The following is a 25,436-nucleotide window of genomic DNA, read 5'->3' as shown; positions in this document are numbered from 1 at the left end:
TGTATTGATACCCTTGGTCACCTTTTCTTCCCTAATTGCGGTGGCTAAAACTTTCATTACAATGTTAAAGAGCAGTGGAGACAATGGGCAGCCTTGTCTGGTTCCTGAACTGAGTGAAAATAATTTCAATTTATTTAACTCTATTCAATACGATATTGGCTATGGGTTTGCTATAGATGGCCTCTATCAGTTTAAGAAATGTGAAGGAAGTATGGAGAAACCTCAAAGCACTCAAGCTAGACCTCCCATTTGATCCCGCAATCCCATTACTGGGCATCTACCCAGAAGGAAAAAAATCCTTTTATCATAAGGACACTTGTACTAGATTGTTTATTGCAGCTCAATTTACAAGCGCCAAAATATGGAAACAGCCTAAATGCCCACCAACCCAGGAATGGATTAACAAGCTGTGGTATATGTATACCATGGAATACTATTCAGCCATTAAAAAAAATGGAGACTTTACATCCTTCGTATTGACCTTGATGGACGTGGAAGACATTATTCTTAGTAAAGCATCACAAGAATGGAGAAGCAAGAAATGTCCCTTCTATACCAATTTTCTTAAGTGTTCTGATCATGAAGGGATGCTAGATATTATCAAAAGCTTTTTCTGCATCAATTTAGAGAATCATATGGTCTTTGGTTTTTAATTTGTTTATGTGCTGAATTATACTTATAGATCTACGTATATTGAACCAGCCTTGAGACCCTGGGATAAAACCGACTTGGTCATGATGTATAATTTGTTTGATGTGTTGCTGGATTCTGTTTGTTAGGATCTTGTTGAATATTTTTGCATCTATATTCATTAGTGATATTGGTCTATAATTTTCTTTTCTTGTTGGGTCTTTTCCTGGTTTGGGGATCAGGGTGATGTTTGCTTCATAGAACGTGTTGGGTAGTCTTCCTTCTTTTTCTACATTTTGAAACAGGTTGAGTAATATAGGTACTAGTTCCTCTTTAAAGGTTTGGTAGAATTCTGACTTGAAGCCATCTGGTCCCAGGCTTTTCTTTTTAGGGAGATTTTGTATGGTTGATGCTATTTCAGAACTTGATATTGGCCTGTTCAACATTTCCACTTGATTCTGGCTAAGTCTTGGAAGGTGATGTGCTTCCAAGTATTGGTCAGTTTACTTCAGATTTTCATATTTCTGAGAATACAGTTTCTTGTAATATTCATTAAGGATTTTTTGAATTTCTGAGGAGTCTGTTGTTATTTCGTCTTTGTTGTTTCTGATGGATGACATTAGAGATTTTACTCTTTTTTATCCTGGTTAGGCTAGCCAAATTTACCTATTTTATTGACCTTTTCAAAAAACTAACTTTTTGATTTATTGATCTGTGGTATAATTCTTTTGTTTTCAATTTCATTTAATTCTGCTCTAATTTTGGTTATTTCTTTTCTTCTACTGGGTTTGGGGTTGAAATGTTCTTCCTTTTTCAGTTGCTTGAGATGTTCTATTAAGTTGTTCACTTCCTCTCTTTCCATTCTCTTGAGGAAGGCTTGCAGTACTATAAATTTCCCTCTTAGGACTGCCTCTGTGGTGTCCCAAAGGTTCTGATAATTTGTGTCTTCATTGTCATTTTGTTCCAAAAATTTGGCAATTTCTTTCTTAATCTCATCTCTGACCCAGTTATCATTCAGCATAATGTTATTTAACTTCCATGTTTTTGTATGAGTATGCAGATTCCTGTTGTTACTGAGTTCAACTTTTATTCCATGGTGGTCCAAGATGATGCAAGAAATAATTTCTATTCCTTTAAATTTACTGAGGTTAGACTTGTGACCTAAGATGTGATCGATTTTGGAGTAAGTTCCATGGGCCGATGAGAAGTATGTGTATTCAGTTTTGTTGGGGTGAAATGTTCTGTAGATGTCTGCTAAATCCAAATGTTGGATGGTTAGGTTTAAATCTAAAATTTCTTTGCTCAGCTTCTTATTGGAAGATCGACCTAACACTGCCAAAGGAGTGTTGAAATCTCCAACTATCAAGGAGCTGGAGGAAATCAAGTTGCTCATGTCTGTTAGAGTTTCTCTTATAAATTAAGGTGCATTCTGGTTGGGTGCAGATATTAATAATTGAAATCTTATCATATTGAGTATTACCCTTAACAAATATGAAGTGACCATTCTTATCCTTCCTTACTTTTGTTGGTTTAAAGCCTATTGTATCTGCAAATAGAATTGCAACACCATCTCTTTTCTGATTACCGTTTGCCTGAAATATGGACGACCATCCTTTCACCCCAAGTCTATATTTATCTTTTAAGGTAAGATTTGACTCTTGTATGCAGCAAATATCTGGCCTGAGTTTTTGTATCCAGTCAGCTAACCTGTGCCTCTTTAGAGGACAGTTTAAGCCATTCACCTTAATGGAGAATATTAATAAGTCTTGTAACATTTTGGGTATCTAGTTTTTCAAAAGTCCAGTGGACATTTGTAATCCTTTCGCCACTGTGGAAGTTGGAGTTTGATCAAAAGTTTCTGAGTGAGTTTACTTGGTAATAGAAGATTGGGCTGGTCATTATGGAGGGTAGGTCTGAAAATATCCTGGAGTGCTGGCTTGGTTATGGCAAATTTCTTCAACATATGAATGTCATTAAAGTATTTAATTTTTCCATCATAAATGAAACTCAGTTTAGCTGGATACAGGATCCAGGGTTGAAAGTTATTTTGCTTTAGGAGGTTAAAAGTTGATGACCACCGTCTTCTGGCTTGAAAAGTTTCAGCAGAGAGATCTGCAGTCATTCTAATATTCTTCCCTTTGTAGGTAATGGATTTCTTACGTCTGGCTGCTTTCAGCATTTTCTCCTTCATATTAACTTTAGTGAAGTTAATTATGATATGCCTGGGGGATGTCTTATTGGGATTGAGTTGTGCTGGGGTTCTGAAACTATCTGCTATCTGAATTTCAGAATCTCTTGGCATGTCTGGAAAATTCTCTTTCATAATTTCATGAAGAAGGGCCTCTGTGCCTTGCAAGGCCACTTCATCACTTTCAGGGATTCCAATGAGGTGGATATTAGCCTTGTTTGAATTATCCCAGAGCTCTCTGAGAGAATTATCTGTTTTGGCACTCCATTTCTCTTCCTCTTTGAGAGTTTTGGGAGCATTCAAATGTGTTGTCTTCAATGTCAGAAATCCTTTCTTCTGCTTGCTCCACTTTGTTACTGAGGGCTTCTACTGTATTTTTCAAATCTTTGAGGGCTACAAATTCCTGCTTTAGTGCGTCAAAATCTTTGGTGGTTTTGTCTTTAAATTCGTTAAATTCTTGAGACGAGTTTTGAATTGCTCCTCCAATTTCTAATTCCAAATTTTCCTCCATTCTATTAATCTTGTTTGCAATCCAAATTCCGAATTTGATTTCTGACATCTTGGCCAGCTGTTTATGAATGGGATCTTCAGTTATATATGCCATATCTTTTCTTGGGGGGGGGGTGTTGATCTATTCTGGTTATTCATGTTACTGGAGTTTTTCCACTGATTCCACCCCATGATTTTTTTACACCATTTGATTTTTTCCCCTGGAGCTTTGTCGAGGACCCATATAGTGCTATGGCCTGAGAAACTGGGGACCTGTTTGGTGTGGAGGGACTAAGTGGTTCTGTTTTGTTTTCAGCTGGTCTCTATTCGACCTTAGTGAAACAGTTACTCTGGGTTGAAGTCTCAGCTGTGGAGAAATACCAGCAATTAAGTCCCCCATCCCCCCACAGGCAACAATTGGAAAAGGAAAATCAAATCTTCCTACAACCACACACCCAGGGCACCACCTGAATAGTCCTCAGGTGATTGGCTCAGTTCAAAAGGTCCAAATCAATTGTTTCAGTCAGCACCTGTCTCAGGTGGGAGATTTTTAAAAGGTCTCTGGCAGGGGTCTGGTGACTACTCAGATATGGCTTGTTCCGGTACTCTGTGGAGTCAGGAGGACCCACCCTGCAAATAGATCAGTCTAGGAATGTTGATGCCTCCTTCCCCACCTTGCACCTCTGTCACACCCAGTCACTGATAGCCCTGCAGGGCTGTGACCTAGTTGCCTGTAGTGATCAGATACTCTAGGGGCTTTTACCTGTCTGAATCACAATGAAATCTATTTCTGCTTAGCTAGGCTGCTGTACTCTGCCTCTATCTAGCGGGGGCGGGGGGGGTGAGGCCTGACAACCTTGGGTGCTTGATGGAGGCTGGGGGTTGTTCACTCAGTTCCAGCCCCGCCCCTGATTGATGTTACTGACAGAACAGAACAGAACAACTTTGCAGAAATTTGTTTCTGTCCATGCTAAATTCCCTTGCAGAAGAGAAGCTGTTTTGAGTTCCCAGAGCCTGCGCCTCAGCCCCTGTCTTTGCTCCTGTAGGTTTGCATTTGGTTGGCTGTCAGTTCTAGCCACCTGTCTTCCTTTGTCTATAGGCTGAGGATTCCCTGAAGGCTGGATGCGTCTTAGGTTCAGTAAAGTGGTCCTATGGGTCAGCCCCACCCTGCGAACTTCCCAGCTCTGCGTGTGCATTTCTAGTCCCCACGCTCCACCCATGCTGGTAGTGCCTCAGGCAAACCCTTTACTCATGGGGCCTGTGTTTCCATCCCAGATCTGTTCCTTGGTGGTTGCCACCTGAGCAGATGCCCGGCCTTCTCTGGTTGCCCAGGGAGACAGGGGGTGTGGCTTCAGAATATCCTGGAGTGAGCCCTATTGTTACCAAAAGATGGCTGCTGCTGTATGCCTTGGGGCACTGCCACTCTGGTGTGGTTCCCTCTCAGCTGACCGTCCTCTCCTCACTCCTGTGCTGTAGAGTCAGCACTGACCAGCTGCAGTTTAGGCCCTGTCCACACCCCTCAAGACATCACCCAAGAATCTGGACTCCTGGGGGACAGGCCTCCAGACCTCAGAGTGAGAGTGGAAGGGAGTGCTGTGAGCTCAGATTTGCAGGTAGAGAATATATACAGTTTTATGCCTGGCAGGAAAATGCCATGGCACCCTAGTAGGGGAGGTAGGTCCAGTTTTTAGAGGGTCTCTCCCATGGAGTGTAGTGGGAGGACCTTTGAACTCTGGTCCTTTGTTTGTGGGGCACTCTGAGCTGTTCTCATGGGGGATGGGACTCCTGTCTGCTTGGTGATGGATTTTGTACATTTTGTTTGTATCCTTGGGGTCGCAGTTCGCCTCAGTGTGGTTGATGTGCGTTCTTCAACCTTTTCTCTTGGTGCAGCTCTAATCCACCATGTTACTTGCTAAATTTCTGTCCTTTAACTCTCCTTCTGGACGGGAACCTCTGTGGAAAGCTGGCTTCAGTCCGCCATCTTGTCTCTGCCCACTGCTCTTTAACATTGTAATGGAAGTTTTAGCCATTGTAATTAGGGAAGAAAAGGTGATCAAGGGTATCCACATAGGGTCAGAAGAGATCAAACTTTCAGTCTTTGCAGATGACATGATCGTATATCTGGAAAACACTAGGGATTCTACTACAAAACTTTTAGAAGTGATCAAGGAATACAGCAATGTTTCAGGCTACAAAACCAACACCCGTAAATCTGTAGCCTTTATATATACCAACAATAGCCAAGCTGAAAAAACAGTCAAGGACTCTATTCCTTTCACAGTAGTTCCAAAGAAGATGAAATATTTGGGAATTTATCTAACAAAGGATGTGAAAGATGTCTATAAAGAAAACTATGAAACTTTAAGAAAAGAAATAGCTGAAGATGTTAACAAATGGAAAAACATACCATGCTCATGGCTGGGAAGAATCGATATCGTTAAAATGTCTATACTACCCAGAGCAGTATATAATTTTAATGCAGTTCCTATCAAAGCTCCATTGTCATATTTTAAAGATCTTGAAAAAATAATACGTCGTTTTATTTGGAATCAGAAAAAAACCTCAAATAGCCAAAACATTACTCAGAAATAAAAACAAAGCAGGAGGAATCATGCTACTAGACCTGAGACTACTATAAATCAATAGTGATCAAAACAGCATGGTACTGGCACAAATATAGAGAAGCAGATGTTTAGAACAGAATAGAGAACCAAGAGATGAATCCAGCTACTTACTGTTATTTGATCTTTGGCAAGCCTATTAAAAACATTCAGTGGGTAAAAGATTCCCTATTTAACAAATGGTGCTGGGTGAACTGGCTGGTGATCTGTAAAAGACTGAAAGTGGACCCACATTTTTCACCATTAACTAAGATAGACTCTCACTGGATAAAAGATTTAAACTTAAGACATGAAACTATAAAAATACTTGAAGAAGTGCAGGGAAAACTCTTGAAGGAATCAGCCTGGGTGAATATTTTATGAGGAGGACTCCCCAGGCAATTGAAGCAGTATCAAAAATACATTACTGGGATCTGATCAAACTTCTGCACAGCCAAGAACATAGTAAGTAAAGCAAGCAGACATCCCTCAGAATGGGAGAAAATATTTGCAGGTTATACCTCTTATAAAAGTTTGATAACCAGAATCCACAGAGAACTCAAACGTATTAGCAAGAAAAGAACAAGTGATCCCATCTCAGGGTGGGCAAAGGACTTGAAGAGAAACTTCTCTAAAGAAGACAGACGCATGATCTCCAGACACATGAAAACAGCTCATCATCCTTAATCATCAGAGAAATGCAAATCAAAACTACTTTGAGATATCACCTAACCCCAGGAAGAGTAGCCCACATAACAAAATCCCAAAACCAGAGATGTTGGCGTGGATGTGGGGAAAAGGGAACACTTCTACACTGCTGGTGGGAATGCACACTAATATGTTCCTTCTGGAAGGATGTTTGGAGAATACTTAGAGACCTAAATATAGACCTGCCATTCTATCCTATAATTCCTTTACTAGGTTTATACCCAGAAGACAAAAAATCACAATATAACAAAGACATCTGTACCAGAATGTTTATTGCAGCCCAATTCATAATTGTTAAGTCATGGAAGAAGCCCAAGTGCCCATCGACCCACGAATGGACTAGCAAATTGTGGTACATGTATGTATACCATGGAATATTATGCAGCCTTAAAGAAAGATGGAGACTTTACCTCTCTCATGCTTACATGGATGGAGCTGGAACATATTCTTCTTAGCAAAGTATCTCAAGAATGGAAGAAAAAATATCCAATGTACTCAGCCCTACCATGAAGGTAATTTATAGCTTTCATATGAATGCTATAACCCAACTATAGCACAAGAATATGGGGAAAGGGCCAAGGGAGGGGAAGGGAGGAGGGAGGTCAGGGTGGTGGGAGGGTAATAGGTGGGGCCACACCTACGATGCACCTTAGAATGGTTACAGGCAAAACCTGCTAAATGCAGAATACAAATGTCTACATACAATAACTAAGAAAATGCCATGAAGGCTACATTGAATAGTTTGATGAGAATATTTCAGATTGTATATGAAACCAGCACATTGTACCCCTTGATTGCACAAATGTACACAGCTATGATTTTACAATAAAAAAAAATGTTATGTGTACATCCTGATGAGACAGTGCCATAATTTAAAAATGAGACTCAGTCTTACTACTGACAGATATGCGTTAGGTAGGAACGTGATTCTGTGATTCCATGCCATTGTGTTTGTCATGGTTTTGTTTTCATCCTGCATAGATAGAGGATGGTTGCGTTGATCAAACCTTACTTTCTCCTTCCATTCTCCTGAGGCTTATCAGCAGGATAGCAGGTCACTATGGCTGAGGATTAAGTCAAAGTCGTAGGAAACTCTTCAGAGTTCAAGCTGCCCCTGCTTTTCTCCCTTAATTCATACTCTTCCAGGCAGCAAAGCCTTGACCTCACAGTATAACCCTCTAGTCAGACCAACAAACCTTTATTCTTAAAACCCCTGCTCTATTTAAGCCCCAACATCTTTAAGCCCTCTCAGGGTAGCAGCCTTCATGATCTTCACTGGTAGATCATCCTAAGTGCAGGCCACCGGCCTTCTTAGCTCACAATGAATGATGATGGGTAAAGCTTGCTTTGAATTTGTCAGAAAAAGAGATATAATGTATTTGGTTCTGGCAATTCATTTTAAGAAATTTGGTTTCCAGATTTTCTGCAATTGGAATCATGGCCCATTTCACAGTTACTAAACCATTCATCCTGAATTTACAAAATAAAGAACTAGAAAACATAAAAACTTAAACAAAATTTAAGCTTAAAGAGTGGTACAAATGTTATCTGAGTCCCATAAATCGGTATTCAGAAATACCTTCTTACTGTCAGAAATGGTGGTAAGCTACTTACACAGGGTTTCTAGATAATGGGAGAGATTAGGTACAGCATTGTTGGATAATCATGGGTTTGCAGATCTTTTCTCCTTTTCAGAGATTAAAGAAAAGATAACCTGCTCTATTGCATTTAAAAAGAAAAAATAGGATTTTCTTGTCTTTTCTCTGCATAACCTGCCTAGGGCAGAATTATTCATCAAAATGAGCTTTTTTATCTTTTAGGATTTATTTATGGAGCATTCCCTAACACGTCTTCCTTCTGTAGTCCATGGTCTTGTTTCCTTAAAGCCTTTTTTCTATTCTGTGAAATTCACCGTCTGAAACGGACAGTGAAAAATTAGGGGCTGGCTCCCCCTGGTGCTTTAGATAGAAAACTACACCTCTGTGCATGAGACCTGTCAATGGAAGGTTTGCCCTCCAGTGCCAGCAACATAATAAAAATACTAATTAAATTCTACTTAACTGGGTTATAGCTTTCATGTGGAGGTCCTATATTAGTTTCATAATAAGGGTGAGTACATTGGGTACTTTTTCTTCCATTTTTGAGACACTTTACTAAGAAGAATATGTTCCAGCTCCATCCATGTAAACATGAAAGAGGTAAAGTCTCCATCTTTTTTTAAGGCTGCATAATATTCTATGGTGTACATATACCACAATTTATTAATCCATTCTTGGATCGATGGGCACTTGGGCTTTTTCCATGACTTAGCAATTATGAATAGGGCTGCAATAAATATTCTGATACAAATATCTTTGTTATGATGTGATTTTTGGTCTTCTGGGACTAGTGTGATGAAAATGTGTCAAATGGCCAATGAACCAAGTGTATGGTGCCTCATTATTGTACTAATGTACACAGCTATGATTCAATTAAAAAAAACCCAAAAAAATAAAAATAAAAATAAATTTTATTTAAAAATACTAAAACTACCCCCACCCCAAACTGACCAACTAATGTGATTGCCAAGCATTGTGCTAAGGACTTCCCGTGTATTATGCAGGGATCCTCAAACTTTTTAAATAGGGGGCCAGTTCACTGTCCCTCAGACCGTTGGAGGGCTGGATTATAGTTTTAAAAAAAAAAACAAAACTATGAACAAATTCCTATGCACACTGCACATATCTTATTTTGAATTAAAAAAAAAAAAAAAACAGGAACAAATACAATCACACCCCCTCATGTGGCCCGCAGGCTGTAGTTTGAGGACCCATCTGTTGCTGTAAAATACGTCACTTTACAATGTAGGACCATAAAACCACCACCATCATGTGGCCCGCAGGCTGTAGTTTGAGGACCCATCTGTTGCTGTAAAATACGTCACTTTACAATGTAGGACCATAAAACAACCACCATCATGTATCATCTCCCATGGTGTCTATGGGCAGCAATTCGGGAGCTGCTCAGTTGGTAGCTGTTTTTTTTTTTTCTTCACATGAGGTTGCAGTTAGTGGTGCCTGGGGACATCTAAGAACCTTCTTTCTCCCTGTCGGAGGTCTGAGCTGGTAAGACTGGACAAGCTGGGTGGGAACATTGTGCACGTCTCCTGCCTCTGTCTAATTCCTTGCCGGGGTTTCTCTAGCAAAACCAGACTTGTTCTGCGTTGGCTCAGGACAACCAGGTGGCGTCCCAAGAAATAGCACTGGGAGAAATCTGTATTGCCTCCAGCCTCCAAAGTCATGAAGCCACTCTCTGTGTGATCAATTGATAGAGGCATTACAAAGGTCCCCCCAGGCTCCAGGAGGGTGGGGGGACACATTTTCCAGCCCTCAATTCAGGAATGTCAGCGTCACATTGGAAGGAGAAGAGTATGTGGGGTGGGATATATACTTCAGTATCCATCTTTATAAAAACACAAACCACCCCATTGTCTTTTTTTTTTTTTTTGAGACAGAGTCTCACTTTGTCACCCTCAGTAGAGTGCTGTGGCATCGTAGCTCACAGCAACCTCAGATTCTTGGGCACAAGTGATCCTCTTGCCTCAGCCTCCTGAGTACCTGGGACTACATGTGCCTGCCACAACCCCTGGCTATTTTTAGAGAGGAGGGTCTCACTCTGGTTCAGCTGGTCTCAGATTCCTGAGCTCAGGCAATCCACCCACTGTGGCCTCCCAGAGTGCTGGGATTTCAGGCGTGAGCCACCACGCCCAGCCTCCCACAATTGTCTCATTTAATTCTCTCTCAAACTACAAGAAGTTGCTTCTTTCGTTATCCCAAATTTGCTCTTAAGGTGGTGAAGAGACATTCAAAATCTTCTTCCTATCCCCTTTCCATGTCTTATAAGCCATCTAAAGTGTTATTTGTACATGATTTTCAGTCTTGGCACTCTTAACCTTTTAGCCCAGGTAATTGTTGTGGAAGGCTATCCTGTGCATAGCGAGACTATTCAGCAGGATCCCTCACCCCTACCCACCACATACTCGCAGCATCCCTCATCTCCCCACTCTCTCCAGACCTTGTGAAACACCTCTGGGGGACAAACACTCCCAGCTGAGAAACCTTGTTTTAGGGGGTTTAGTAAGCCCTTTACTGTTTTTCAGTAAGTGTTTGAGTACTAACTATTGATTAAGGTGAGACTCCATAAAGTTAATGTTAATGTAATCATTACCTTGCAATTTATTTCTGTTCAATAGAAAATGTAAATCCTACAGATTATAATTTTATTGTCTTACAGGGCATTGCCCTGGTTCAATCTAACTTGTCATCTTATTCCAGCATTGTTTTTGTTCACTGATTATATAACTATCATAGTTTTTTCTTTTCCTTCTTTGAATTATCATTGTCATCATGCTGGTTTCCTTGTTAAGGAATTAAGTAAATCTTTGCTATGTGCTCACACACGCATGTGCACACACACACACACCAGCTTCTTGGCAGAAAGCAGAGAGAAAATTCTCTCCCATGTATGGCAGCTCTTTGGATTTCTCTTCAAGGAAAAACTTCCAGATTAGCTGAGAGGGGCACAGCTAGAGAGTTAGGGATAGCCTGGGTGCAGAGCCTCTGGTTGCTTAATAGAGTAGCGGAGCCCATGCTTTTCCTAGGAAGCCCTTCACCAATGAATGAGCACAAGCAGGTGCCCTGGCCATCTCTGATCATTGTGGAACTTTTCAAATAGGCAATATGCCTCAGAGCAGCTTGTTGGGCTGGGTGAGACGTGTGCTGGCTAGCGCTGCAGTTTGACACTCTAACTGATCTTTCCTTCCCCCTCATCTTTCACGGGTTAACACTCTTCCTAACTGATCTTTCTTTCCCTCTTATCTTTCATGGGAGGCAGACGGGCATCATGGCCTGCATCTGCTATAGAGCTTCGAGTACTGTGCAAAGCCGGTAACCATCGTGTTGCGCAATTTGTGGACTGGAACAGCATTCTTAGGCATGTCCTGAGTTGCTGCCAGAACTCAAAGAGGCCTACCAGGCACTATGATTCCTTTTTTAAGACAGGATATTGATGCAGAAATTTCTCTTTTGCTTTGGAGGGAGTATTCCAGCAGGAACCTAACCAGTGGATCCCTTAACAACCTCACTGAAGAGACAGGTACCTGATCTTTTCCCCTCTGAAGCACAGGTGTTTCACAAAGGACTCCAGCACACTAGCCACCTCTTGTTTCTCGTGGCCAGTGAGAAGGATGCCATTGATGTAAAAGCATTGATGGAAAAGATGAGTTTGATGTTCAGTGGGTTCAGGTGATCAAAATCACTCCAGTACCATCATGGCAGAGAGTGGCTGAGTTAATACAGCCCTCAGGCAAAACATAAGTGAATATTATAGTCTCTTCCACATAACTGTGAGTGGTTCCTGATCTTCTTTTCTAATATTTATAGAAAAGGTACATTCATCATGTTGGTGAGCACATACCACAGACCTGAGGCCTTATTAAGGCACTCTAGCTGTGACTGGGACTACCACACGGTTAAACTTACAGCAGCCTGTTGTCACTCTCCAGAGTCCATCTAGTTCCTGCAGGGAAGACTGGCAATTAAAAAAGAGATACGAGAGGAACAACTCTTCCCTGTTTTGTCTGTACTGGGTTTCCTGGCGGACAGTTTCCTACATTTCCGTTTGTCCTTCCCCATGATGGTAGCACTTTCTCATAGACCAAGAAACAAATATAGGAGTTACTCCAACTGCCAGGTATATTCTTTCCAATTACTATGTAGACCACTGGGTGAATCTACAGACACCATGAGCCCACAGAGTGCCAGACCTTAGCCAGGGCTCCATTCATTACCTGAAGCCATAAGATGCTTTGGGTCTTCAGGTATACAGTCAACTCAGAACCTGTGTGCAATAAATAGCTTGGGCCTTGCCCTTTCCCTAGTGCACCGTCACCTAAGGAAATGGCCGTAGGTCCCCCAGAGAAGGATGGCATAAATCACCACAGTGTATACTTGTAGTGTTGCAGAGTACTTCTGAGTGACCTGGATAATCTGCCTCTTTAGAATGTATTTGGTATTTGGGATCTGAAAAATGGATCAATTCTGGCAACTGAACAAAGGATCACAACTTTTTATTGGGGCCGTTGCTCTCAGCCATTCTTGCCCTCTTCTGGTTGTAGATGTTAAGATCACCTATGCTCCATCATCTATCTCTCCATCTTTTTGAAGGGCCATCACCCTCTGATGTCTTTCTGACATTTCCAGTTTTTACAGTAACTGTGGACTCCAGACTTCCAGCAGTTAAACATCATCTTTTAGTTTAATTTTGTGGACTTAGTGTGCTTATGCATATTAATGAACCAGGTCTGTGACAGCCACTGCTGAATTTAGTGAGGCCACCAAAGACATTACCCTGACGTTTTTGAGAATAATCCTTCCTAGGGAATATGTTCTTCTGGTGAGTGTTCTGGGACTCACATACTATATCCATCTCTAACACATCTCATCTCTTTATTCCTTCCCCTAGCATCTCAGGCAGTTTCATTTTGTCATTGGCTGACAGTAGCTGCAGGAAATGTGGAGTTAGCATGAAAGTGGTGGAGCAGCCCAAGAGGCAATAGCTGGGCTGGAAGCCAACTGTGCTCCCTGAAGTGGTGACCCACATGGTGCCTTGTCATGACTGCCACATGTATAAAAGCAGGACATATGTAATTTATTTTTTTAAAAAGTCTATGGCAATAATTTGGGGCAAAATTAGTAAAATACTGACTTTATGGGTATTTTAAAGGTATTTTAAAAAAGTGTGGAGAGCTAACATTTATTGAGCATTTATTATACACCAGGCACTCTGCTAAGCATACCGTAAACATTATCTCATTATATAGTTATTATTACTAGTCTCATTTTCCAGCTGAACAAACAGGATGCAATGCACCTAAGGAGACTGCTCAAATCCATAAAGTAAGTGAAGTGGAGAAGATAGGAATGGAACCAGGTCAGACCAAATCCATAGCTGGAAGCACTCTTTCATTTATTGCATCAGTGTTTTTTAGTTTTAACACAGAGATTGTATAAATATTTTATTAGAATTATGTCTAAATATTTCATTTTTTTTATTCTACTGTAGATGATATTGTTTTTTTAAATTCCATTTTCCAATTAGTCATTACTAGGGTATAGAAATACAATTGACCTGTATCCTAAAATCTTCTAAACTAAATTAAAATTTGTATAACATTTTTATACATTATGGAATTTTCTATGTAGATAATATGTCATTTGTAAGTAGAAGAGTTTTATTCCTTTCCAATCTGCATGTCATTTTACTTCTTTTTCTTGCCTTCTTACACTAGGTAAGAACATTAGTATGACACTGATTAGGAGTGGTAAGAGCAGATAGCTTACATTTTCTTCAGTATCAGGAAGAAATCTTTTGAAACAATACAAAGTGGTATAACTAAAAAGCCAAAATCTATTAACAAGGAATTCTCAAAAAGATTCAATTAAGCCTAAATAAATTAAGAAAGTAGGAACAGAGAATCAAAAAGACAAACAAACAAAAATCAGACAGGACCAATAGAAAACATTAAAAAACCTGTTGTTCTAAACTCAACCATATCAATAGTTGGATTAAATGTAAATAAACTAAACACTTCCAACCAGTAATCAGAAATTCTCAGAAAAGATAAGAAATTAGGACCAGACATAGTTTCTCCACAAAGATGAACTTTAACAATACAGATATGTTGAAAATAAATGATGGTACTGCAAACAGTCTAAGGGGGTTGGAGTGGTTACATCAACATTAGATATAATAGATGTTAAGACAAAGAGTATTACCAGAGATAAAGACAGATATACTATAATAATGAAAGGATAAATTTTCAAAAAGATGTTAAGAGTCATACATGTCTACGTGCCTAATAAAAGAGGTTCAAAAAGCATGAGGTGAAAAGGTAACAGAATTATAGAGAAAAAGAGACAAATTCATAAAGATAGTTGGAGATTTTAACACCACTCTCTCAGCAATCCAGAGGAGGAATGGGTACAAGATTTGAATGACACTATCAATCTCTTTGACCTAATTGTCATTTATAGAACACGATGCCAAATAATCACAGGATAAACATTATTTTCAAGTGCACATGTTATGTTTACTGAAATAAACCATTATGGTCCATAAAACTAGTCTCAATACATTTGTTATAAGAGGACTGGAATAAGACAATGTTTTCTGACCACAGGGGAATTAAATTAGAAACTGAGAACATTAAGATATCTAAGGGGTGATATACTCCTTATCTTTGGAAATCAAAGAACATGCTTACTAATAATTCAAAGACTGAAGAAAAAAGTTGCAAGACACACTAGAAATATTTCAAACCTGATGATAATGAAAATATTACATAGCAAAATTTCTGGGGTACAGTTAAAGTAACGCTTAGAGAAAAGTTTATAGCTTTTAAATGCTAAGACAGGAAAAAAGAAAGGTATACAATAAATGACTTTAGTTTCCACAGTAAGACCTAGAGAAACGAGAGCAAAGTATATCCCAAGTAAGTAGAAGGAAGGAAATAATAAAGATAAGAGGAGAAATCACTGAAATAGAAAACAGACAAATTATAGAGAATATGAACACAGATAAAACATTTTAGGGTTTTCTTGGGGAAAAGATAAAAAAGTTGATAAACATTAGATAAATTGATTAAGAAAAAAATGAGAGAAATCACCAATAGCAAGAATAAATATGTGAATTTATTACAAATCCCAGAACAAATAATATGTAATAAATTCAACAGTTTAGAAGGAAGAACACATTCCTTGAACAATACACCTTACTAAAACTGATACAAGATGAAATAAAAAATTTTGACAGATCCCGTATCTATTAAAGAAATTGAATTTGTCATCTACATCTTCCCTCTGAGCTCTGTTAAACATTTAGGTAAGAAAAGATTGCAATCTCACACATGTGCTTTCAGAAATAACATATGGCAGGGTATTTTACACATATATAAGGGAGAATGTTCCTTGTACTAAATCTGACAAAGACATTTCAGAAAAAACAAAAAAAATTAAAACCCTTATCAAGTTGGCCACCTAGTTTGTTTTTGTTCCTGGCTGCCTTAAACTTGGGATGGGGGAAGGAGGGCTAGGGGGCCAGTGGGCCGCAATATCAAGCTTTCATGTAGCTCCTAACCGCACGTGACCTGGTCTGAGCCTTCTTCAGGTTTCTGCAAGACAAACAGAAGTATGAAGTGGTTGAAGAACTATAGGAAAACTCACTTAAAAGATAAAACATTGTTGCCAAACACAGAACTCTAGGATTTTAGAACTAGTACTTAAAGGAGAGTTCGTTTGAAATCAGCTGTGCCAGCAACATTTGTTTCTATTGTTCCTCTGAACAATCCACATGGCGGAAATTGAAAATAAATAAAATAATTGAGTTATAATGGAGTCAGGAAATAAACAGAAAAAAATGATGAAACTTCTGAACAAAAACAAACATACGAATAACAGCAATACTGAGAACTCAGAGCAGAAGAAGAGAGTGAAGAATAAGATGAAGACGTTTCATACATACCCGTAAACTTGGAAGAGAATAAAAACAAAGATTCCTTAAAATCTGTATGTGAAGCTTGGTTCTTGCAGAGCACACCTCTGGATGAACATGAGGCTGATGGAATCTCCAAAGGTGTCTTTTCTCCTGGTAATGTTTAAACACGGCTGCGTGCAGGCTGAAGCCTGGCGAGGTGGTTCAAAGTTTTTTGAGGCGATAGCAGTAAACACATCATTCTGTCTGAAAACAGGGCAGAAGCGGGTGCTCGAGATTTGCAAGAGCTACATAGGGAAGAAACAGAGAAGTGATAGATTTGTTTCTTTTCTATTTTCACTGACAATGTGGTGAAACAGCAGAGGGAGAACATCATTACCATCAATGAGGCTCATCCATGAATCTAAAGACTTGAGAGAATAATGTGGAATTTCTGCCTTCTGACGCTAACACAGAAGGTTTGGCTGTGAAATTTCATACTATAACTAAGGACATAAACGGGGAATGCTGGGGTGGTCCAGCTTAGATTATGTCTAGTGGACTTTCTTCCAAAATGAAAGCTATGCTAACTACACTGTGAAAGAAAAAACCCCAAGATATTTCCATCTTTGCTCATACTCTGCCATTATGTATTATTTGTCAAAATTGGTTGCCTGTTAAGGGAGTATCTATTACTTTGGGAGCAATTAAAGATGTTTATTTTCTCTTTCTGTTAATCATAACTGCTTTAAAACTCAACAATATCATTTCTCTTTCAGAACGATGAAAAAAGGCAAAAGAACTGAAGGAAATCTGCCATTTTCAATGTACAGGCAGGCATGATGCTTTTGAAATTTTTTGTAAGCTTATGTTATGTTTAGATGGTATAAAAGATGACAGAGATGTTAGGTGGGATAACTTTATAGCTGGTTGGCTTTGTGTTCTCTATAATGTGTTAACATTTTGATTTAATTATTATCATTTTTGTTCATAAAAGTATCCTATTTTAAAAAAGAGGCTTTGAAAAAAATCTCCAGGGCCACATCCCCAATGTCTTCTTTGCAGCAGGCAAGTTGACTGCAGAGTTGCATTACATAAGAAGATTGGAAATATTTTGTTTATTATAAATTTTGATTTGAGGAAGCCATGGGTTTGGCAACTGAACTTGATTTTGAAATGAAACTTCAACATCAGAGCTCAGCAATATAATCTAGAATCCCAACTAACTGCTGAGAATTACTACAAAGAAATATTCAGTGTTCCAACAACGGAGCACGTTATTCAGGAACTTAAAGGTGTTTTCTTACAATAGTACTTCACAGTTCTTAAATATTCTTTAACAGTTCTCTGGTATCCTCAGACATGAAACAGCTCACGCTCAACACCGTGTCAACATGTATTCAGGTGACTTTTTCAGTCCCAACACATTCCCTGCCAACCTTCATTGGTGGAGGATAAAGCCAAAACCTAGAGGGAAACACAGAGAGCTTCCTTCTACCTTACATAAGGCACCCTCCCTATTTGTCTCACTTAAACTGTTTTTTCCTACTGTCTATGCCAGGCGTCCTCAAACTTTTTAAACAAGGGGCCAGTTCACTGTCCCTCAGACTGTTGGAGGGCCGGACTATAGTTTAAAAAAAACAAACAAACTATGAACAAATTCCTATGCACACTGCACATATCTTATTTTGAAGTAAAAAAACAAAACAGGAACAAATACAGTAACACCGCCTCATGTGGCCCACGGGCCACAGTTTGAGGACCCCTATGCATTACTGAAGGTCTTGTGTATTCTTTCCAGATGAAGTTTGAAAATGAACGCTATGAAATTAGATGAAAGCATCTTAAAACCTAACTACGAAACACTACAATAGATTAGCGGTCAAATAATTTGCTTAACATAAATGGTGTTATGAAACATGATCTTAATTTAATGGTGGACCTATGTATGAAATGACAAGTTTAAGTAAGAGCTTCCTATAAGAAATTCAGAAACCACTGACAATAACCTAAAAGAATGGTTAAAAAATAGATTTTCTGTTTATATTTGACATTTGGAGGAATAAGGTTTATGTCAGATATTTAAATCCCTGAGTGTTTGCCTATAGGTCTTTCACTGAATGCATTAAATATTGATAATCTACTGTTACATAGGCACAGTTTGAATTTGCATTCTTTGAAGGCCTCTCTTTCCAGAAGACAGCATTAAAATAATATTTCATTTCTGTTTTTGGCCCTCTGGAGATATTTAAGTCATTTTGAACATAGTACCATGAATCTAATTATCAGGTATTAAGTTACTGGTTCTTTAAAAAAGTAAACATTGGGGAAATGTTGGGAGAATTAATATATTTGGTAAAATATTACAATAAAGCATGGGATTGACCATTGACTAGTAGGTCTTTTTGTGTGTTGTTCAAAATCTGTAATGGGTAGTTAAGGAAATTACCAGGAAAGCAGCAGAAACTGTGACCTCACCAAACAGAGATTTCAGTGCAGATTCTGTCTCCTCTAAGTGACTGTAAAGAGAAAATTAAAGATTGAATAGAAAGCAATCCAGAGGTATTCTGCATCTGGTTATTTACATTCATTTGTTGGGTTTATACCTTAACTGAGTCAGAAGCTTTTTAGCAGGTATACATCAAACACTTCTGTTTCACGGTGCAAAGAGAATCCGAGGCCTTGGACACTGACCACCATCTAAACATTTTCTTTCTGTGACCATATGCATTGCCTAATTTGATTTGTAAGACTTACCTGGGAAAATATAAATTTTATTGTTTATATGAGACTAATACAAGAATAATTGCTCTTATTCTTGGTGAGAAAAAGAAGTTTTGCACAACATTTTAATCCAAATAAAATGTGTTTTATTTTTCTAAAAAAGAAAATTACAAAGCAGGATGCTTTAAAAATACAGAGATAAAACTTAATAAAATTCCACCAAATGAAATCTAGCAATATTTTAGAAGAATGATACACTATGGCAAGATAGATTTTATTCTAGACATGCAAGGTTGGTATCAAATTCAAAAGTCAATCAAGAAAACTCATCACATTGACAGAATAAAGGAGAAAAATTGCAGGATCTGCTCAACAAATGTATAAAAAGCATTTGACAAAAACTAATTCAAACTCTAAGCAATTTAAGAATAAAAGGAAACTTCCTTGACATAATGAAGGACATCTATGAAATCTTATAATTAATATAAAGCTCAGTGGTGAAAGACTAACTGTATTCCCTTCAAGATTGGACATAAGGCAAAGACATACCCTCTCACTGTAGTAATAGAATTCCTAGCCAGTGGAATAGGGCAAGACAATGAAATAAGAGTATAGTGTTTTCTGGTATAGCAAATTCTAAGGAATCCATAAGTAACCACTAGAACCAGTTTGGATTACCAGTTTGGTAATCTAAATAATGTTATGGGATAGATACATGGTCAATGATCTAAAATCAATTATTCTTTTATATGCCAGTGCAAACAACTGGAAAATTTAAAAAGTTCTATTTACAATAGCAAGAAGAAAAAGACAACATACTTAGAAATAGATTAAACAAAATCATGCAAGAACTCTACACTAAAAATTGCAAAACACTGTTGAGAGAAATTAAGGACATCCCAAATAAATGGAGTTATATACCATGTTCATGGATTAGAAGACCCAAACAAAACTGTAAAAGAAGAAAGTTGGAAGATTTACACTATCTTCATTCACAAGTTACTAAAGCTAATCAAGACAATATGGTACTGGCATAAGGACTAACAAATATCAGTGAAACAGAACAGAGAGTCCAGAAATAGACACACTTACACAGCCAATTAATTTCCAACAGCTGCAACAAAGCGATTTATTGTGGGCAAAGAAAAATATTTTCAACAAAAGGTGCTGGGACAACTGGATATTTAAATGGAAAAAGTTTATGCCAAAGGAACCTGGATGTTAGTCAGTGTTTATTTTGTCCAGTTTGGTAATCTAAGATGTTGCCTCTTTCTATTTACACATTTTTAATGTAGTATCAGCTAATCAAAGCACTCTTTCCACTAATATGGTGATGGTCTTACTGCAGGGGTATTATTTTTCTTTTTATAAAAATAATTTTTTTAAATTATAAAAGTAACATATTTTCATCAATAATAGCTCCAAAAATAACATATAAAAGAAACAAAAATTAGCCGTGATTACACAACTTAGAAATTACAAATGCCAGGGTCTTTCTTCCTAATTTTTTGTATATGATATCATAAAATTTGTATAATGCATTTTTAACCTAATAGTAATTTGCATATAATTTGTTTTCAAAGACTCCTCGAGATTCAATTGTTTCTGTTTTTTTTTTACTATGACAATGCTAGCTTTCATTTCAACATATTTTCATGACTTCCGTAATTGCATTTTCTAAAGACGTACATTTTAACTGTAAGTATATCCAAATTGCACTTCCAATACACATCTACTTCTGGAGTATCTGCCAAACTCATAATGATTCTTCTTTTATGGAAATTTCACATTTCACAATCTTCTATCCAAAATGTAACTTTAATTTTCAACAAGCATGACTCAAAGAAATAATTATGAAACAAATTTGTTTCTGTCACCTACTGTCACTTTAAGTTTATTTTGTATGCTTAGTTATTCCCTTGACCCTGATGAAATTTAGAGCAGGTCACAAAATTGAATGTTTCAGCATTATGTTTAAAATCCTGTTATAAGAAAAACCACAGGAGCAGTCTCCAGGCAGCCAAATTTATTACAGTAAATAATCTATTCCATGGCCACAGTTGACTGTTTAAGTTCTGGAAATCTGACTTAAGTGAGCCAATTATGCTCTCACTCAGGAATTTAAGATCTAGAGAAAAGTTTATCTCTTCGTGTGTCCTACAACTATAGCCTACATTGTGGACTGAAAACTGAAGATAAGAAGTCTTCAGATAGAAAGAGGATAGAAGGACATGAAAAAAGGGGAAGCAGACATGGACCAAGAAGACCTCCTCGATTCTGTCATCTGTCAGTTGCTGGTTTCACTTCCTTCCAGGACTCCAGTTGCATTCTGCCTTTGGGTTCTGTGAAACCCATCAATCCTTGTAACACCCAACTCCCAACTTATTATTTTTTATGTGTGCCAAGCTGAGTTTCTGTTAAAGAGGCACAATAATACAAAAATTATTATGGCTCTTGGGAGCTTTATTTCCATTAACAACCAACCAGTCTCAATCATGGTCCATATATTCTTGGCTTACCCGAGGTGAGAGCCCTTCTCTTATCTACTCCCTCAATCAAAGGGCCCGTTTTGGCTGTGAATGTATAGAGCTTCTTGCTCATTCACAAAGTGCTGAAAGTCAAGCTACCCATCCTTGCTCACGTGAACCTTCAAAACTTTTATGCGTATTTTCCTGACTAGAGCAGATTGTCAGAAAATGCTCAGGATTGACATTCAGTAACTTTTTCAGGTTAGTTTTTTTTTAATTCCAATCCCTTCATGTTGTCCTTATTAAAGAAATTAAGTTTTATTTGCCTTTTACTATTATTTCCAGGGTAGTCAGTAATTTTAAAACTGTTAGAATAAAACATTTGAGATTTTTTAGGTTTTTGAATGTCAATAAATTCTATTTTCAGAAATTTGGCTTGGTTCAGCATAAATTTATGTGACTTATAGTGATTAAGACAAAAAGAATGACATTCATTCACATAGCTAAATAAAAATTTTTCCAGTACCACCAATATAATTAATACTGGTTACTGCAATGTTAGGCACATGTTTAAAAAAAACCCAAAGATGGCAGAGAATTACCATAACTATAAAATATCCTGATAATTAAATTTTGATCACACGATTGAAAAAATTATCTTCAAAATTCATATTGCAGACTCTGTCTACCTTTGGTGGAATATTTTTAGCTTAGAAAACTAGTATCAATACCATAATAAGTTTTAGAAACTTGGTTTCTCTGCATTTCTCTTAAATCAGGCAAAAATTATTCAGCAAGTATTTCACATTGTGCTAAGTGGTACACGTGTTACATACAGGAAGAAAAGATGAGATGTGGCCTTTGCTCTCATTTGCCTCATAAAGTAATTGGGAAGAGACAGAAAGCAACAGCTAATACAATGGGACAGCTCTGAGTGGTGCATATGTTGATTTTTACAAGTTCTGAGATGAGGGAGAGAGAAATGGAGGAAACATAAACACAGATGCTAAGAACAGGGAGTGGGGAGAGAGAGATAGTCCATCCTGCATTTTTGACTCTGACCACTTTTCTGTCATTCTCTCCTTAGGGCTCCAAAGAAATGAGTAGAAGCTGAAATGGTCTGAGAGAACTTTCCAAAGGAGGTGGGATTTGACATGGGAGGAAGAGGTAAGACTTGAGAGAATAAAAGGCTGAGTGGATAACAAGCCAAAGTATGAAGATGAGAATGTGCGCAGTTTTGCAGAGAAGAAATTAGCCTTATGTAGTACATGTTTTTGTTCATTTGTTTGAGTGAGATAGGGTCTCACTATATTGAACTTCTGGGTTCAGGCAATCCTCCTGCCTTGACCTCCTGAGCAGCTGGGACTACAGGTGCAAATACAAGTAAATGTTGAAGCCATGGGAAATTATCTTGGGTGAGCCTGGTGGTCAAGAGATGTCAGAGGATTCTAAATGTGAAGCAGCAGAATGCAGGTAATTGCCTAGCAGAGGAAAACAAGATGAAAATTACACTTTAGGAGACTAAGCAAGATGTATTGCAAGGGTGGAGACTGTGGCAGGCAAGCTGACCAAGGGCATTGCGGCAGTAATCCTCCCTCCAGACAGCAAAGATCTGGGTCAGGATGGTACAGTGCAAATGGTGATAAAGGATGAGAGCTTTTCAAGGAAGACAAATACCTGGGCTCGAGCATGGTGAGTTACAGACGATGGTAGAATTTCTGGTCTAATGGGAGAATGGAGAGGACAGCTTAGACTGACATGGATGGAATAGTCAATGGCATAGAAGTTACTGCTGAAGCCAACAGAATGGAGATTTTGGGAAGAAGGAATGTGAAGGGAAGGACAGAAATGTGAATTGGGAAGCTCCTATATTTTGGGCACAGGGCAAGTTAGATGAGTGCAAGAATGAACATTCAGCCTGGGGTATAGACACAGAGTGTGGCCAGAGAACTAAGGAAGCTGAGTGGTTTAAAAGGAGGCTGTCACCACAAATACAGGAAGAAACTGAATGATCCAGAAGGTATGGACCTTTAGGAGAAGAATCTCAATAGTGATTGGTACTGGAAGCCAGATCACATAGATCGAAGAGAGAAGGAGCAGCAAAGCAACAAGCCAGTGATGATGGCAAGAAAATGAAGCCACTAAGGGCCAATGTCCCTGAGTCCTGGTTCCAGACAAACTGGAAAAGTTTAACTAAAGTCTCAGTGCACCAGGTTTAATAGTGTCCCTCAAATTCATGTCCTTTCCAGACCTTCATAATATGATGTTATTGAAAATAGGGTTGTTGAAGATACAACTAGTTAAAATGAGGTTATGCTGTAGAGGGGTGGGGCCACAATCCAATATGACTGGTGTCCTCATAAGAAGAGGAGAGAGACAGAGAGAGAGACACCCAAGCAATGGTAGACACGGAGACTGAGGTTATGCAGCTACAAGCCAGGGAGTACTAAGGATTTCAGGCAACTCTAGAAGCTGAGGGAAAGGCAAGCAATGGCTTTGGAGGGGGCATGGCCCTGCTGCACGTTGGGTTTGGACTTCTAGCCTCCAGGACTATGAGAAAATAAATTTCTAATGTTTTAAGCCACCAGTGTATGGTACTTTATTGCAGAAAACTTCAAGAAACTAATACACCATCCTTCTAGTGAGGAGAATAACATGTCCTCTCAGGGAAGAGGAATAACACAACATGAAAACTCTTAGCATGGTGTCTGCCCTGTGGAAAGATCTCAGTTAAATATTGACAATTCCCTGCTATTCTTCGAATAATTTGTTTGTAGAAGAAAGGAAAAAGTGATCCCTAGATCACTAGCTAGGTAGACAATAAAGCTAAGTAGACAATAAAGTCTGTTTTTGTTTATTTTTAAATATGAATTATTCATGCATATTTAAATAGAAAATAAATAAGATCTCCAAGAAGAGGCATAGCTAAAGAATTTGGATGTGGTATAATATCTTCATCAAAGAACTACAACTGGTGCAAATGAAAGATTTCAAGCGACTGAGTGTAAAGTAAAATACTCCATAGTGAAATTATTTCCTATAGCTCATAATTCCAAATTGACCTTACCCTTCAGAGAAGACACTCTGGAAAGTTAGACTTATTATACTGGTGTTACCACTAGATGCTTTTCAATATTCTTCAAAATCAGATTATGAACTATTCAGGGTTTCACACCTAATTTTTGATCAAAAGAAATATTTTCCAGGCTGGTCACTCAAGTAATATGACATCAAACAGTTCTGATTATTTCCAAACACTAAATCTACCCTCAAATTATGAATATCAGCATCATTTATAGAGCATTTAAAAATTTATCAAATTAGTTTTAAATACCCAAATATGAAAGAAAACATTTTGACTTAAAATGGAAAGTCAATCTTGTTGGCTTAAATTCTGAATGACTTCAAACCAGGTACGCTTTTCAATGTAACTTTTAAAAAGTATGTAGTATGTATTGTCCTTATTCCAGATACTAAAACAGCCCTAACAGGCTACTGTGACTGAAAGAATGACAAAAATTTCAGGAAGTATATTTCTAACAGAGATCTACACAGCAAGCTCCAAGTAAGTGACCAGGATCAATATATGGATTTATTTTTTTCCTCCTCATGTCTTAGACCTCAGTAAATATGAGAAGGAAATGGTTTTGCTCTTCAAAGACTTACAATGAGTAGAAAGAAATAAACAATAATTTGAAAAGGCTTAGGCATCTATTCATACCTAATATTTAGACTCTCAAAAAGGAAGGAGGATGGGCACAGAGCAAAAGGCCTTCTTTAATTTGTCTCCTCATTAAGTAACTTTCCCAGAGGTTCTGAGAGTGGGAATAAAAGGACCATTAACAAAAAGTCACAATGACATCTTTCATTAATAATTTTGTTCAGTTTTATTAAGAACACTTAACATGAGCACTGTTCCCTTAGCAATGAGATCCTTGAAAATGGGCCTGTCATTATGTGTGGACCAGGGTTTTGTCAGTGCCTAATCTTCTCCTTGGAGTAAATTAAATTCTTTATTCCACTTTTTACTTTACTTTGTGCTTCATATTTTCAGTACAATACTAAAATTTCTTTGAACTTGAAAATCCAGGACAAATACACACAAGTTGAAATAGAAAGGGA

At 38.1% G+C, this 25,436-nt stretch overlaps 1 long non-coding RNA gene across 1 annotated transcript in view; it reads right to left on the bottom strand.

Annotated features, from left to right (window-relative positions):
- Nucleotides 1–13,609: 13,609 nt before the first annotated feature.
- LOC128594868 (uncharacterized) overlaps nucleotides 13,610–25,436 on the bottom strand; it is a 33,392-nt gene continuing 21,565 nt past the window's right edge. The window contains exons 2-4 of the long non-coding RNA XR_008382646.1: nucleotides 18,572–18,641; nucleotides 16,174–16,430; nucleotides 13,610–15,823 (exon numbers count right to left, since the gene is read on the bottom strand). This is a non-coding gene — a long non-coding RNA (uncharacterized LOC128594868). The remainder of the gene's footprint in view (nucleotides 15,824–16,173; nucleotides 16,431–18,571; nucleotides 18,642–25,436) is intronic.

This window comes from Nycticebus coucang, chromosome 9, assembly GCF_027406575.1.
Source record: "Nycticebus coucang isolate mNycCou1 chromosome 9, mNycCou1.pri, whole genome shotgun sequence".
Lineage (NCBI taxonomy): Eukaryota > Metazoa > Chordata > Mammalia > Primates > Lorisidae > Nycticebus > Nycticebus coucang.
This window is presented reverse-complemented; position numbering and strand designations above follow the sequence as displayed.